The sequence below is a fragment of the Phyllostomus discolor genome, chromosome 3 (assembly GCF_004126475.2).
Source record: "Phyllostomus discolor isolate MPI-MPIP mPhyDis1 chromosome 3, mPhyDis1.pri.v3, whole genome shotgun sequence".
NCBI classification, from domain to species: Eukaryota; Metazoa; Chordata; class Mammalia; order Chiroptera; family Phyllostomidae; genus Phyllostomus; species Phyllostomus discolor.
This window is the reverse complement of record NC_040905.2, coordinates 31051989-31065089: the sequence shown is the minus strand read 5'-3', so window position 1 is coordinate 31065089 and position 13101 is coordinate 31051989. Positions and strand designations below refer to the sequence as shown.

Here is a 13101-nt window from a genome sequence, read left to right as displayed (position 1 = left end):
TGCACTTTTTTGCCAAAAATTTTGAGGGGAAAATAAGGATGTGCATTATACATGGGCATAATGATTACATATCATGCGTATAATAATCCCATATATAATGTGCACAAAATGTCGGTGTGCATTATACATGGGAGTGCAATTTCAAAACAAGGCATTTGGAAGCAGTAGTAATCTACATGGACAGTGGATGTAAGGGCCTGAGGCTATAATCTGAGAGCCCAAGAAAGGGGGGAAGTAGGTGCTTCCGCCAATGAGAGGATTTAGCTCAACAGTCACCCTGCTCTTTGCAACATATCCTCGAGGCAAGCTGGCCTCAGCTACCATACACTGAAGTCACAAATACAACTGAGGGGAGGAATCCCATAGGCTGGGAAAATGTATGAGAAAATTACTGTGAAAAAAACATTAAGTACCTCCATCTTATTGAAACCTATTTGAGCATCTGAGCACTCTCTCCAGTTACATTTTTGTCCCCTTGCAAACTGGGTGCTGATACATAGAAGGGCAGGCTTCCAGGAAGATGCACTGAACAGAACCTCTGCTTAGCACTCAAGTTCCAGGGAAGGAATGCTGGGCGGGAGCACTCACGATTCTGTGGACAGCTGTTCCGGAGAGAGGCCGGGCTCACTCACTGTGGCAGCCTGTGTCTCCTGGCCTCCAGATGCACCGACTCTGAAATAAAATAAATACCAATCATTTTCCTGTTTTAGGGTTCTCAGTAAAGGTAATAAATGATTTCCTGGTTCAGTGTGCCAAAACCAGAACAATCGGAGGCTTTTTAATGAGCACAGGTGGAGGGCCAGGCTAAAAGCTGTATGAGGTTGAGGTGGCAGGAGCAAACCCACTGGGACATGTGATGACTTCAGTCATGGGAAGCACTCTCTCCTGAGCGAGTGACAGCAGCTTGGAAAAACGTTACCTAGATATATATCTTTAGGTTCTTGTGTCCGGTTTTGCTGCATGAGAACTTGCCTCATTGATACATTTTTACAAAGCAAAAGGGCTGACTTGAGGAAACAAAAAGGTGAAACTGCTTGTCCAGAATGGGATCAAGTCTGCAGCTGGATTCCATTCCAGTCAGTGTTATTAATTCAAAGGACCCACTGGATCTGAGACTGAACTATCTTAGACAGCTCTCCTTCCATTGCCTGCTCTCTGAATCTCAGTCTAGGGGCTTAAGAAGGAGCCAGATGCAATAGGGACAGACATTAAAGTAGAAAACCCATTTTATTTAAAACTTCATTTTATTAAACTCATGGAATTTGTGTCTAGGTTTAAAAACAGCTGATCCAATGACTCAGAAGTTTTGCATTGACCTCCTCTGAGGGCTGGGGGATGTCTGCATGCCCACGGAGGATGCAGCTGATAAAACAGAGGCAGCTGCTGACCCGACACCAATGGTACTTTCAGTTGACTCGAATGGAATAGAAATGTTCCCTTTGCATGGGATTCTCCATGCGCCCCAGGCTTCAACAGTGTCCCAGTTCTTCAGTGGCAACATCTGTGTCTGTTTTTAAATCTAAGAAAATTTTCAGGCTGCTTGTGTGTGCAGATCTTATTCTATTCTATTTTCATGTGATGGCCACTCTTCAGGCAGATGTCACAAATGAGCAGAATGGATGACCAGCAGAGAGCGATCTGCAACAAGAGATGATGCTTTAGTGCAGAAGAGCTTCCTGCCCTGAGGCACAGCCCCCACCACCCCCTAAGCAGTAAATTAGGAGGCAGAGTTGTCAGGCAGCTGAGTGTTGGTAATCACCAGAAGAAATACATTCCCCACAACAAGCTCTGAGAACGCCACGGATGCGTGGAGCAATTGAGGACAGATGTTGACTCTTGTGCGAAACGTTGTACAATGGATTCAATTATTGAGCTTTCTCATCATCCTTAACCACACAAGCCATCCTTGAAGCGCATGTATGCCTCTTTTCAGTCCAGAAATTGCTGAGTGATGTCTGGAATAGAGGGGTGGATGAGACCAGATGCCTCTGTATAATGAGGAAAAGAATATGGCTTTCTTCCTAAAATGACCCCATAAGAATGATTGGAGGTCACTTTATTAGAAAGTTCATGTGAAACAGGGAAAACTGTTTTTGCCCAGCACACACACAACACACATACACATACACTATTCAAAATCCATTTTTAATTATTATAACTAATTAGGAGAGTAGGTTTCACTCAGAGGAGCTTAGTTGAGATATTTATTTGTAATGAGCATTTCCCCCTCTATGAAGCTAGAAATACTGTGAATGTGGCGATGAACAACCCCTGTATCTCCAGCTCCCAAAGTGTTGACACAGATGTTTGGCCAATCATTCATAGCAAAGAGCTATTCCCATAAAGGCTCAGATTAGTTGGAATTGGCACACATTTCTTTCTTCTGTGAGCCTCAGTTGATTATAGATGATGTTTTGTTAGAGTGTATCCATGCAACCTCATAAATGATGTAAAACCCAAGAAAAACAGAGACTCTGTGCCAAAACCAAATTAAATACACATCAGAAAAATGCAAGCTTGATTTTGGTTCAGGTACCATGATGCTTGCCTTGGTCTATTGTTGCTAAACCTTCAGGAAAGCTATAAAAAGCAACCCTGACATTAATATCAATTTAAAGTTGATGTGGTTGCCAACATTTATTCAACACGAAGCTTAGCTGGCTGTATCATCTCCAGCATAGCCTATAGAGGCAGCAATTGCAGCCTCCAAAAGCAATGAAAAATGGCCAGTGTAGACAAGGCGAGGAAGAGCCTTCTTATCTGTGTGAATGCACTGCAACTGCCACCATTTCTCCTGTGAGCCTCACAGACGTTAGGAGTTGGACGCAGAGCTTGCTTTCTGGGTAAACAGTTTCAGAGTCTCTTGCTGCACCTTTTTCTTTTCTTCTTGCATCTACGGACACAAAGATATATTCACTCCTCACATAGATCCCTAGAAATCGATGTCAGAGAATGTAAATTTCCCCTCTGGAGCTTCTTGGGGAATCTGACCGCCTCTCTCTTATTTTTGTGCTACCCACAATCCTGGGAATGGGGTTCAGGAGAACCAGAGCAAGCCCAAATCCCAGCCAGGCATTGGGTACTCAAACAGAAGAAGGTCACTCATTTACCATTATACAGGGCATGCATCAACTTGTTAAATACCTGCTACTGGGAAGGATCTTGCTGAGTGCTGGGGAGAAAGGAAGACCCGGGGTGTGAAATGGTGGCATAAACTTTGCCCATAAATATGTATGCCAGGAAGCAAAGTCACAGCAGGAAACCAGGTGGATAGTTTGGATAATTGAAACTCCTGGATATTAGGCAGGCTAACAACCACTTACCTTGGCAAGAAAATAACTGATATCAAATGAGCAGAGAAAAGGCTGAATGCACTTCCTCCATCGGAGAGGTTAAGCCAATAACATTGTATGAGTACGGAGGACCCACGTTTGTGACTGGAACCTATTATACAGCTGTGATCACTGCTCATCACAAGGGTGCTACTTCTGCAGAATGTGTGAATGCCAGCCGCCCTCATGGTCTTACCTTGAGACTTTTATTCACATGACAATGTGGCACCTCCCACAATCTCATGCTATCTCTTCTATTGCACAAACATTAGTCACGATGCTTCCACAAAGAGTATATTGGTCCACTGTCCCCAACATTTTTACTGGGACATACTTCCATATATGTCTCTGTTGCCAAGAAACAGGAGTGACATGCTCTTTTCTTTGAAACAAAATGTATAGGGAAGTAAAGAGAGGGGAACAAGCAAGCAAACACTCTTTGGAGCTTTACATCTCCCACTGAGGTCTTTTTACATTTGCATTTATTTTCAGGATGTATGGGGTCAACCTTCATTCCCCCACACTTTGCTTTTTACCTGAGGGCCCCTGCTCATCCTTGAAAACTGGGCTCAAAGTCAGCAGCTGTGGGGCCCACCATGGCCTCTGTGCTTAGTCCTCAGCACCTGTGCACAGACATACCAGGACTAATTAAATGCTGTTTACCCATCTCTGCTTCCCCATCAGACTCTGAACTCCTTAAGAGAGGGTGACTATGTGTCTCACACCGCATTTCATAAGAGGCCTGCACACCTGAACTGCTGGCAGTGATGCAAATGTTCCACAGCTATACTGGGCAATAGGCATTGCTATAGCTGAGCCTGCCTTGACAAAATACTACAGACTGGGGGCTTCAACAGAAGATATTTTTTTTCTCACAGTTCTGCAGGTTAGGAAGTCCAGAATCAGGGTACCATCAGATTTGTTTTCTGATGAGGGTCCACTTCCTGGTTTACAGGTGGCTACCTTATTCTGTGTCTTCACAGAGCTCACAGAGAAGGTACCTCAGTGTCTCTTCTTATTTGGCACTAATCACATCGTGGAGACTCCACCCTCATGACCTCATCTAACCCTAATCACTTCCCAAAAGCCCGTCTCCAAATACCATCACTTTGGCGGCTAGGGCTTCAACATGAATTTTGGGGAAACACAGTACTTAGTCCACAACAGGCAGCCACTAGTCACACGTGACTATGGGGCCCTTGAAATGTGCATATTGTAGCTGAGGAACTGTATATTTTATTGTATTTTATGTCTCTTTGAATTTATACTTTAATAGCCACATGTGGCTAGTGGCTACCTGATTGGACAACACAGCACTAGAAGCTCCCAAACTGCTTGGGTATTGAAATGAACTGAACCTATAAGAGAGAACCTATCATCGTTCTTGGCTTAAATGGTTAAACCTTCTGAGATACCAGGGAAATTACTCATTCATTCATTAATTTTCCAAACATTGGAGGGACCACTCAGATGCCCTTCTTGCCTTGGGCACTCCTGCCCCGCCCCCTTACTCAACATGTGTTATCCAGGAGAGGAGGGCACATTTGAACAGAAACCTATGTATCACAGGAGGATCTGAAGAGGGTGTGCTCCAGGTTGGGGGACCAGAACCTGACCAGACCTTCAGGTGGGAAGGGACATGGCACATTCCATGAACAGAAAGGAAAGGAAGGCTCTTGATGGCCAGTAGTAGGAAGGAGCAGCATCTGCGAATGCAGGTCTATAGACCATTGTAATTTTTAATTTTATTTTAAGCAAATTGGGAAGCTGTTGGAGGGCTTTGTGCAGGGACATAGCACAATGTTATGTAGGTTTTGAGCCTGTTCCTCAGGTACCTGTGAGCACACCAGGTATGAGTGGGGGAAAGAGGAAAAGCAGAAATGCTGGGGGTGGATCTTCTCCCAGGGGTCAGGGAAGAAGTGACCTGGCCGGAAAGAGGGGCCAGAGGTGGGGAAGCCCATATGACGTTCTGCCATTGGATTTGAGCTCTGAGGACACAGGAAACCCACAGCGGAGCTGCTGACTGAAGGGCCAGATTTCTGAAACGCTCAGGTCGATGAGGGAAAGAAATGTTTGTGATGATCGTGGGACATTTTTGTGGGCTTGTTGAAGGTTAAAACGAACAAGGAAATGTCCAAACTAACTGACCTCACAGCCACCACCCTGTTCTCTGAACTCTGACGTCTGTCTAAAGGACATCAGGTTTGAGGCAGACCAGCAGCATGACTGCTTTCTCTCAGAGAACACAGGAGGGCTTCTACAGGCTCCAGTCAGCGACTGAGCGCAGGTCTCCACAGCCTGTCACAGAGCTGGCGTCCTTACTGAAGGGGGAGGGGACCCCTTAAATTGCCCCCACATTCTGTTTCCCACACGCCAAACTCTCAGATAAAGTTGTTGAGAAATACTGGAATGCCCCCCAGATATTCTAAAATTTTATTTCTCACAGTGGACTCTCAGCCGTAGGATAAATTTAGAGTCCCTGTTACCCAAGCCCACCACAGTAATTGTACTAGTATGATGTTTTCAATTACACATTTACGAGCTGGTGTTCCTCTTCCAACTTACAATTCTTCTCTCTCATCACTCTCCAGTTGTTCCTGATCTGCATCCCTTTCTCCTCTTCACAAGACAATCATTAAACTGCTCCAATCACCAGGAAATGGTGGAAAGAATGAATGAGTTTGGCTTTCCATCTGCCTAAGTAGACGGTTGGGAAGTGGTGGAAAATTAAAACCAGGCAGCTTAATGATATTAGCCTGGCTTGCTTGAGAAATGAGCCCAGCCCCTAGTCTTGGGGTGTTCAATCTATGACATCAGAGCTGAGGGATTCGCTGGGGACCAGTTCCCTTGGTAACAGCCCTGACGCAGAGGGAACCATGCAGTGGGACTTTTCTGTTTAGCCCCACCCAGAAGAGCCCAGGTTGTTGCACGTTGACAGAGGACGTGGCAGCTCCCTCCAGTGAAGGGGGAAAGCAGGTGGGTCCTAAGCAGAGGAGTTCAGGGTGGATGTGGAGCAGGATGGTCCTTTAGCCTCTGCCCAGGGCTTCTTTTTCCCCCCAGCACTGGCTGAAAACAGGGAGCTGCAACAAACCCATCACCAGGGAGTCTGGCTTGGCTAAATTTTTTCACCTGATAGATTTCAATAAAACCTTTATAGAGTGACTTTATAAACTTACAATCAGGGATTCAGAAAGTAAGGTCAGATGTAGCTGGGGAAGCTATGACTTGGAGTGCAACGTTGTGGCAGTCAGTCACGTTAAAAAGTCTCAGTCTGGGAGTGGGGCATTGGTAGTTTTTCTCCCCAGTTTATCATTAAGGGCAAACAACGTATTTACATTAGCATCTCATAAAGAATGTCAGTGCCATGAGAGTTAACTACTGAATTACTCCAAATATGAGCATTATAACAATGAAGCTTAAAAGAGACTCTTTTTAAAGTATTCATTGAAAGGCAACCGTGGAACCACTGTGCATGTTCTTTCCATCACCGGCAGCAGTGAGGAAAGCAGTTTTGCCAGACATGGAAAGAACTTTGCTGGGTTGTCAGGATCAGCAGCTTTGGAGTGTCTTTGTGGTTCTCATGTATTTTAGTCACTAACTAAGAGCATACCCCTTCTGATTTGTTTTTTATTTCCACAATCACACATGGGCATCCTCATAGCACTAAAATTTCTAAAGTCGGCACAACCAAACAGGAGTGACTGTGGGAAGCAGCGTTCTAAGATAGCCCCTAGATCCACCACCACTCCCCCGACCTCACTGAGTACCCACATCATCCTCCAGTTATTCAATCACACTCATGTCAGTAGTGCTGAGATTGAGTTTTGAGTCAAAATAAGTGGACTTCAAGATAGATTCTGGATGAGCCTGATCTGATCTGGTGAGCCTATACAGGGATGGGGAACTTCCTCAATATAGAAATTTGAAGCTTGAGCCCTGGCTGGTGTAGCTCAGTGGATTGAGCACGGGCTGTGAACCAAAGTGTCGCAGGTTCGATTCCCAGTCAGGGCACATGCCTGGGTTGTAGGCCACGGCCCCCAGCAACTGCACATTGATGTTTCTCTCTCTCTTTCTCCCTCCCTTCCCTCTCTAAAAATAAATAAATAAAATCTTTTAAAAAAAGAAATTTGAAGCTTGAAGAAGGTTTAGCATGAGGAAGATTCTCTGTTCCTGGCTTTGAATATAGGGGGAACACACAGTAAGAAATGTAGATAATCTCTAGCACCTACGGTCCTCACTCTTACAACCATGCAAAAGGTTAATGCCACCAACAACTTGCATATGTTGGAAGCCGATTCTTTTCTTGAGCCTCATTGTGTGAGACCCTGAGCTGAGACCCTGCCCCACTTGTGACTTCAAGGTCTCTGACATAATACATAGCTGTTGACTTTCACCACTAAGTTCTTGGTAACTTTTACATGGCTAAGGAAAGCTAATGAAATCTGCTGTGCAATCAACAGATGCAGATTCCCAAGCAGGCTCCACCATTCCACAGCCCCAGACATCAACATTTTCAGTGAAAAGGGTCAATAATTCCAGTCTTCCATTCCTCATCTGAGAGTGATGAGGGATGCTGAGAAAAAATGCATAGCATTCACTTGGGAAAACAGAAAGTGCCGTCCAGAGTAGAGTGGAATCCCTCCATCATGTCCTAGTTGTCACTCACTATCTTTAATTACAGCTGTCTTCATTCTCACTGCAGGAGACATCTTGTCTTTTTCACAATTTTGCTTGAAAAATAATAGTATCAGCAAAATAGCCTTTTCTGGCTGCAGAGTTTAGGAGGCTGGTGTCCACTGGTTTTTAGCTGTCATTTCCTGGAGGAGGGTGCCAAGGTCTAGTAACCATCACACTCTTGGAGAGCCACAGGACATTAGCAGGTTAAAGCCTTTGAGAAGTTCTGAGGCAGAAATTTCTCAACATGGTTTAACCTGGTGTTTTCTAACAGTTGTGCTCCAAAGAGCACTCTCCTCCAGTCACTCCAATAAGTCTCGCAGGACTCACAGTCACCCAGTTTAAGAACACTGGTTCAGAAGTTAATAAAAACAAATCAGTAAAGACCTGTGCCTCTCCATGGCCTGCATTCTGGTCATGCTGTGCCATGAGCGTATGAGAGTGTGCACCCACAGGAGTGCCCGGGTGCTTTCAGCCAGCTGTGGACATTCCTAGGACATTTCCCTATGACCTTGGGCCTAAACATTCCTAGACATTGTGGGCACAGGAAGAGGAGATCTGGTAAGAACATTTAAGACAGGCGGCTTACTTACACAGAGGGAAATTTCATGCCTTCACAATGCTAAGAAAGGAAAATATCTTTTTAATAGGAAATTCTTGGCCTGATAAGAGAATGAAAAATCACTGCCTTTAAAAAAAAAAAAGAGCACCTTTTCACTTACCTAAATTCTACATACATAGACACTCTTCCATTTGCAAATAAAAGCTGTGACCTTTAAAATGAGACTTGCTCTGCCAGATAAAGGACATTACATATCAAAAGTGATTTACATTTTATGACCTGCGGCCAAGACAACAGGCAGATGAGGAGAATAGAACAGACAGTCCGGAAACATGCTCTCCTGCACGGGGACTTCACGTCTGAGCCACGGACCTCACGAAGGTGAATTATTCAACAGAGTCAAGACAACTGGCTAACTCTTTGGAAAAAAAATGTTTTATTCTCAACTCTCCTCTTATTTTAAATGAACTTTGAATAGAGTACAAATTTAAGTATGAAAGAATAACCTCTAAATATATGAGAAGAAAGCATAGATAAATATTTAATTCTGGGTTTAAGAAACAACTTTCCAATGTACTTGCATAAGTGAAACCATAAAGAAAAATGCTGATGGGCCTCATTAAATATAAATTTTTATGATAAATTAAAACCTAGTGAAAAGGTAAAGGAATCTTTATGAGAATAGACAATCATTTGTAAAAGACAAATGATTGTTATTCTGAATGGATAAGTAAATTACAAATGGATGAGAACAAGTTGAATTTCCTAAAAGGAAAATGGACAAAGTACGCAAATAGGCAAACTAAATTAGAGCAGGAATGGCTGATAAACATGTGAGAACATATTTAACCTTATAGGCAGTGGAGTAAGTTAAAACAAAGTAATAAAATGCCTATCTGATCGATACAGTAAAAAAGAATGAGAATCCCCCAGCTGGTTATGGTGATGGCAGCTGGATCAATTGAACAGAGTCAATTTTATGAAAGTTCAGGAAGAAAATGTTAAAAGAGAAAGAAAATTAAAATAGACATAGGCAAAGAAGAAGAAGGAGGGGGGAGGGGAGGGAGAGGAGAAGGAAAGACTATCTTTTCAAGGATACTGTGGGTTTTGACAACAGCCACCTAAGGCCTTTCTGCTTCAGCAGGAGTAACTCCCTCGGCCTTGACGGATTGTTTCCTATTGATCAGGACACTTCCCAAGCTGTGGGAGGCCATGTTAACACACAGAAAGCTGAGAGCAGTGCAAGTGACTCCTGTCTGGTGTCAGTGGAAATGACCGAGGTCCTGTAGCCTTAAAGGGCTCACTGCCCGAGGCGAAAGCTTCATGGTGGCAGGACCGAACACCCTCCGTCCAGTGTTTTTGCAGTACTTCTGGGCCCTGTCTCTCCACTTCTTTCTGAACCCGCCCTGCCGTCCTCTTGGTTGTCTCCCTCAATGAGACAAAGAAACCATGGCCAGAGGCTCGCTCTACATCTGTATTTTAACTTTTAATAAAGGATACTTTGACAGAAATTGGCAAAATTATTTTAAAGTTCTCAAATAGATGCCTGCTCTCTGCAACAGTAATTGAACATCTAGGAATTTCCACTCTGAATATACTTGGATAGAGGTGGGAAAGAAACCGTAAGGAAGTTTGGTCAGCTTTGTTTATTGATAATCAAAAAACAACAACAACACCAAAACCCAAACAAACAAAAGAGGAAACAAATTACATTGCTTGTTCTCCACCTAGGGTGGTTCTGGCCTCAGGGGCATTTGATGTGTCCAGTCTGGAGAGTTTTAGTTGTCGCAACTGGCAGGCGCTGCTGTTGCTGCTGGCATCTAGTGGACAGAGGCCAGGAATGCTGCTCAGCCTCCTATAGTGCACAGGACATTCCACCCCCAGCCAGAGGATGATCCAGCCCAAAAGTCAACACCACGAGGTTGAGAAACCATGACTAAAATGTGCAGTTACAGGGATTTGGTTGAATCAATTAAAGTGGAAAGTTTTGCAACCCGTGAGATAAAACTATGATCTTGTTGGCACAGATTCATTCCTATTTATGTTTAGAGTTCATTGTTAAGTGAAAAAAATGGTTATAAATTATATTTACATTGGTCATAGAGGTAGAAAAATAAAAACATATTCATAAAATATGTACATATTTATAGAATACTATCTTTCATGTTCTCTATAGGAAGTATATATTCTTTATATATCTCTACAGAAAGTAGCATATGAATGAAATACATATCTGCACACATACTATGATATTTATCACTTATTTTTCTATACTTTCCTCAACGCCTATATATTAGATATAACATAATGTACCATAATATAAATGCTTGAGGGTCCACCATTAGTCTTGCATCTAAGTGAAGACACTGTTAAATCTGTAATAATGAACTTGTCCTGGGGAGATAACATAGTGAACTCCTATTAGCTGTGTACCCATCTATGAAGCAGCTGACTGGATTTCCTTGCCTGCCTGTCACTCAACTCTGTTTTGGGGAGCAGACAGCTTTGGTAAAGAGCTGGGGATGGTGACTGCACGTGAGGCTGCTTTTACAAGGGTCTACTTCTGAGCAGCTCATGGGAGGAATGAGGAAGGGCTGCTTTCTTCCAAAGCCTGTCTTTCCACACCTGAGTCACCCTGAGAGAAGAAGGCACAGGGAAACACAAAACTGTCTAGCCCAAATCGGGCCTTTCCCCGGCTGTTCTGTGACTCCAGGTTCTCGGTGTGTGGAATAAGCATGTTGAATCAAGAGTCGTAGCAATTTTCAGGGTTTTGAGCCTCTGAATTCCTCACCACATAGCTATCCCATGATTTCACAGTCAATAAGCAGTTTCCATACTCACCTCTGAGGTGCCTGTTGAAATTGTCCCCTTGGATGACAACTTTTTTTTTCAGATTTTATTTACTTTTAGAGAGAGGGGAAAGGAGGGAGGGAGAAAGAGAGGGAGAGAAACGTCAACGTGATTGAGTCTTGCTCACCCCCAACTGGGAACCTGGCCTAAAACCGAGGCATGTGCCCTGACTGGGAATCAAACCAGTGACCTCTCGATTCATAGGCTGGTACTCAATGCACTGAACCACTTCAGCCAGGGTGACTTGACAACTTTCTTACATTATTTTCAAACCATCACAGGCTCCAAAAAGGAGGACTTCGGTAAACCTCTGCCCATGTACTGGGCCCCACACATCCCAGAGGGCAAGCTAGCCTGCTGCTCCTGTGGGAAGGGGGTTGCGCTGGTTTGCATTTTCTAATCTTTAATTCCAAGCTGTCACTTGATAACATAATTTTCCTTTTTATTCCTTAAATCTCAATACATCTTCTCCCACACTCTAGTGGTTTATTCTGGGAGGAATATAATTTCTGCCTGGTCTATTAGTACATGTAAATGTCTACACAAGATTGCTGTGTGATTTTTAAAAATGTGTTGAATTTTATAGATGCTTTGCAACCAGGTGACTTTTCACTCTTTGTTTTCATTGGGTTGAGCCATGTGGTGTGATTGAGAGAGAAAGGAACACCTTTGTAAGTAACCGAGATAACCCACAATGTCTTTAGCTTCATATTCTGGGTAAGAAGTGAGACCAGGGGTTCTTAGCACTGGCCCTTTCTATGTGGCAAGGGACTGTCCTGTGTATTGTAGGATGTTTCATACAGTCTCTAGGCTTTACCTACTTGATGCCAGTAGCACTTTCCCCACTCCGAATAGTGTGACAATCAGAAATTCAAAAATGTCACATCATAGAGCACACGGGGCTCTACTGGCTGGTTGGCCAATAGCCTCCTCTGTTAGGTGGAGAAGAGGTGCAGAAGCTTCTTTCCTGCCAGGGAAGATGGAAGCCTCCTTTCTGTGACCTGTAAGGATGTGGTTGGTCTCAGCTCATAGTCTGAAGCGTCATCAGTCACACTGAGCAGTAAATCATGACTGAAGGAAGCTGCATTGGCCCAAGGAACTGGGTCCAAAACATCTTTAAGTGTCCTAAGTGAGCATGTCCTCGTGATAGAAAGGGTAATAATTAGGAGTGATTTTGTTTCCTCCTTTGTATTCATTCACGTAACCTAAATTTTCTGTATTTTTTGTAATTTTTTAAATATTTAAGAAATGGAAGAATTCATACAGGTATGTAATATAATTAGGTGATATAGTAGACATACCCTAAGGTGACCTATCCCCAGTGACTTATGTCCTGTATAATTCTCTCCCCTTGAGTGTGAGTGGGTCTGTGACTGTGGGAATAACTCTGGAAAGCCTTTCTAAAGAGCTCTGCTTCCACAGTAAAGAGAAAGGTGGGGGATTGTGAGGCCGCCACTGGGACCAGTGACTTCAGGAACATCCTGCCTGAAGGGCATTCCAGGTCCCAGGAAACATTCTCTGGAGTGCAGATAGTGAAGGCTTAGATAGCAGACCACACTGCATAAAGCCAGCATCTCACTCCCGCATGTCAGCTGAAATGATCAAGTTGGTAGTGAGGTAAGCATTGTCTCCCTTCTGCCTGGCAACATTCCTGTGAAATTAGCTTCTTCTCAGAAGTTAATT

The 13101-nt window shown here is 43.7% G+C and overlaps 1 long non-coding RNA gene across 1 annotated transcript; it reads right to left on the bottom strand.

The window, feature by feature from the left end:
• Positions 1–644: 644 nt before the first annotated feature.
• On the bottom strand, positions 645–11652 carry LOC118499305. Its single transcript, XR_004901828.1, has 3 exons — positions 11546–11652; positions 7345–7348; positions 645–655 (listed from the first exon to the last, which is right to left on the bottom strand). It is a non-coding gene; the product is annotated as an uncharacterized LOC118499305 (long non-coding RNA).
• Positions 11653–13101: the final 1449 nt, after the last annotated feature.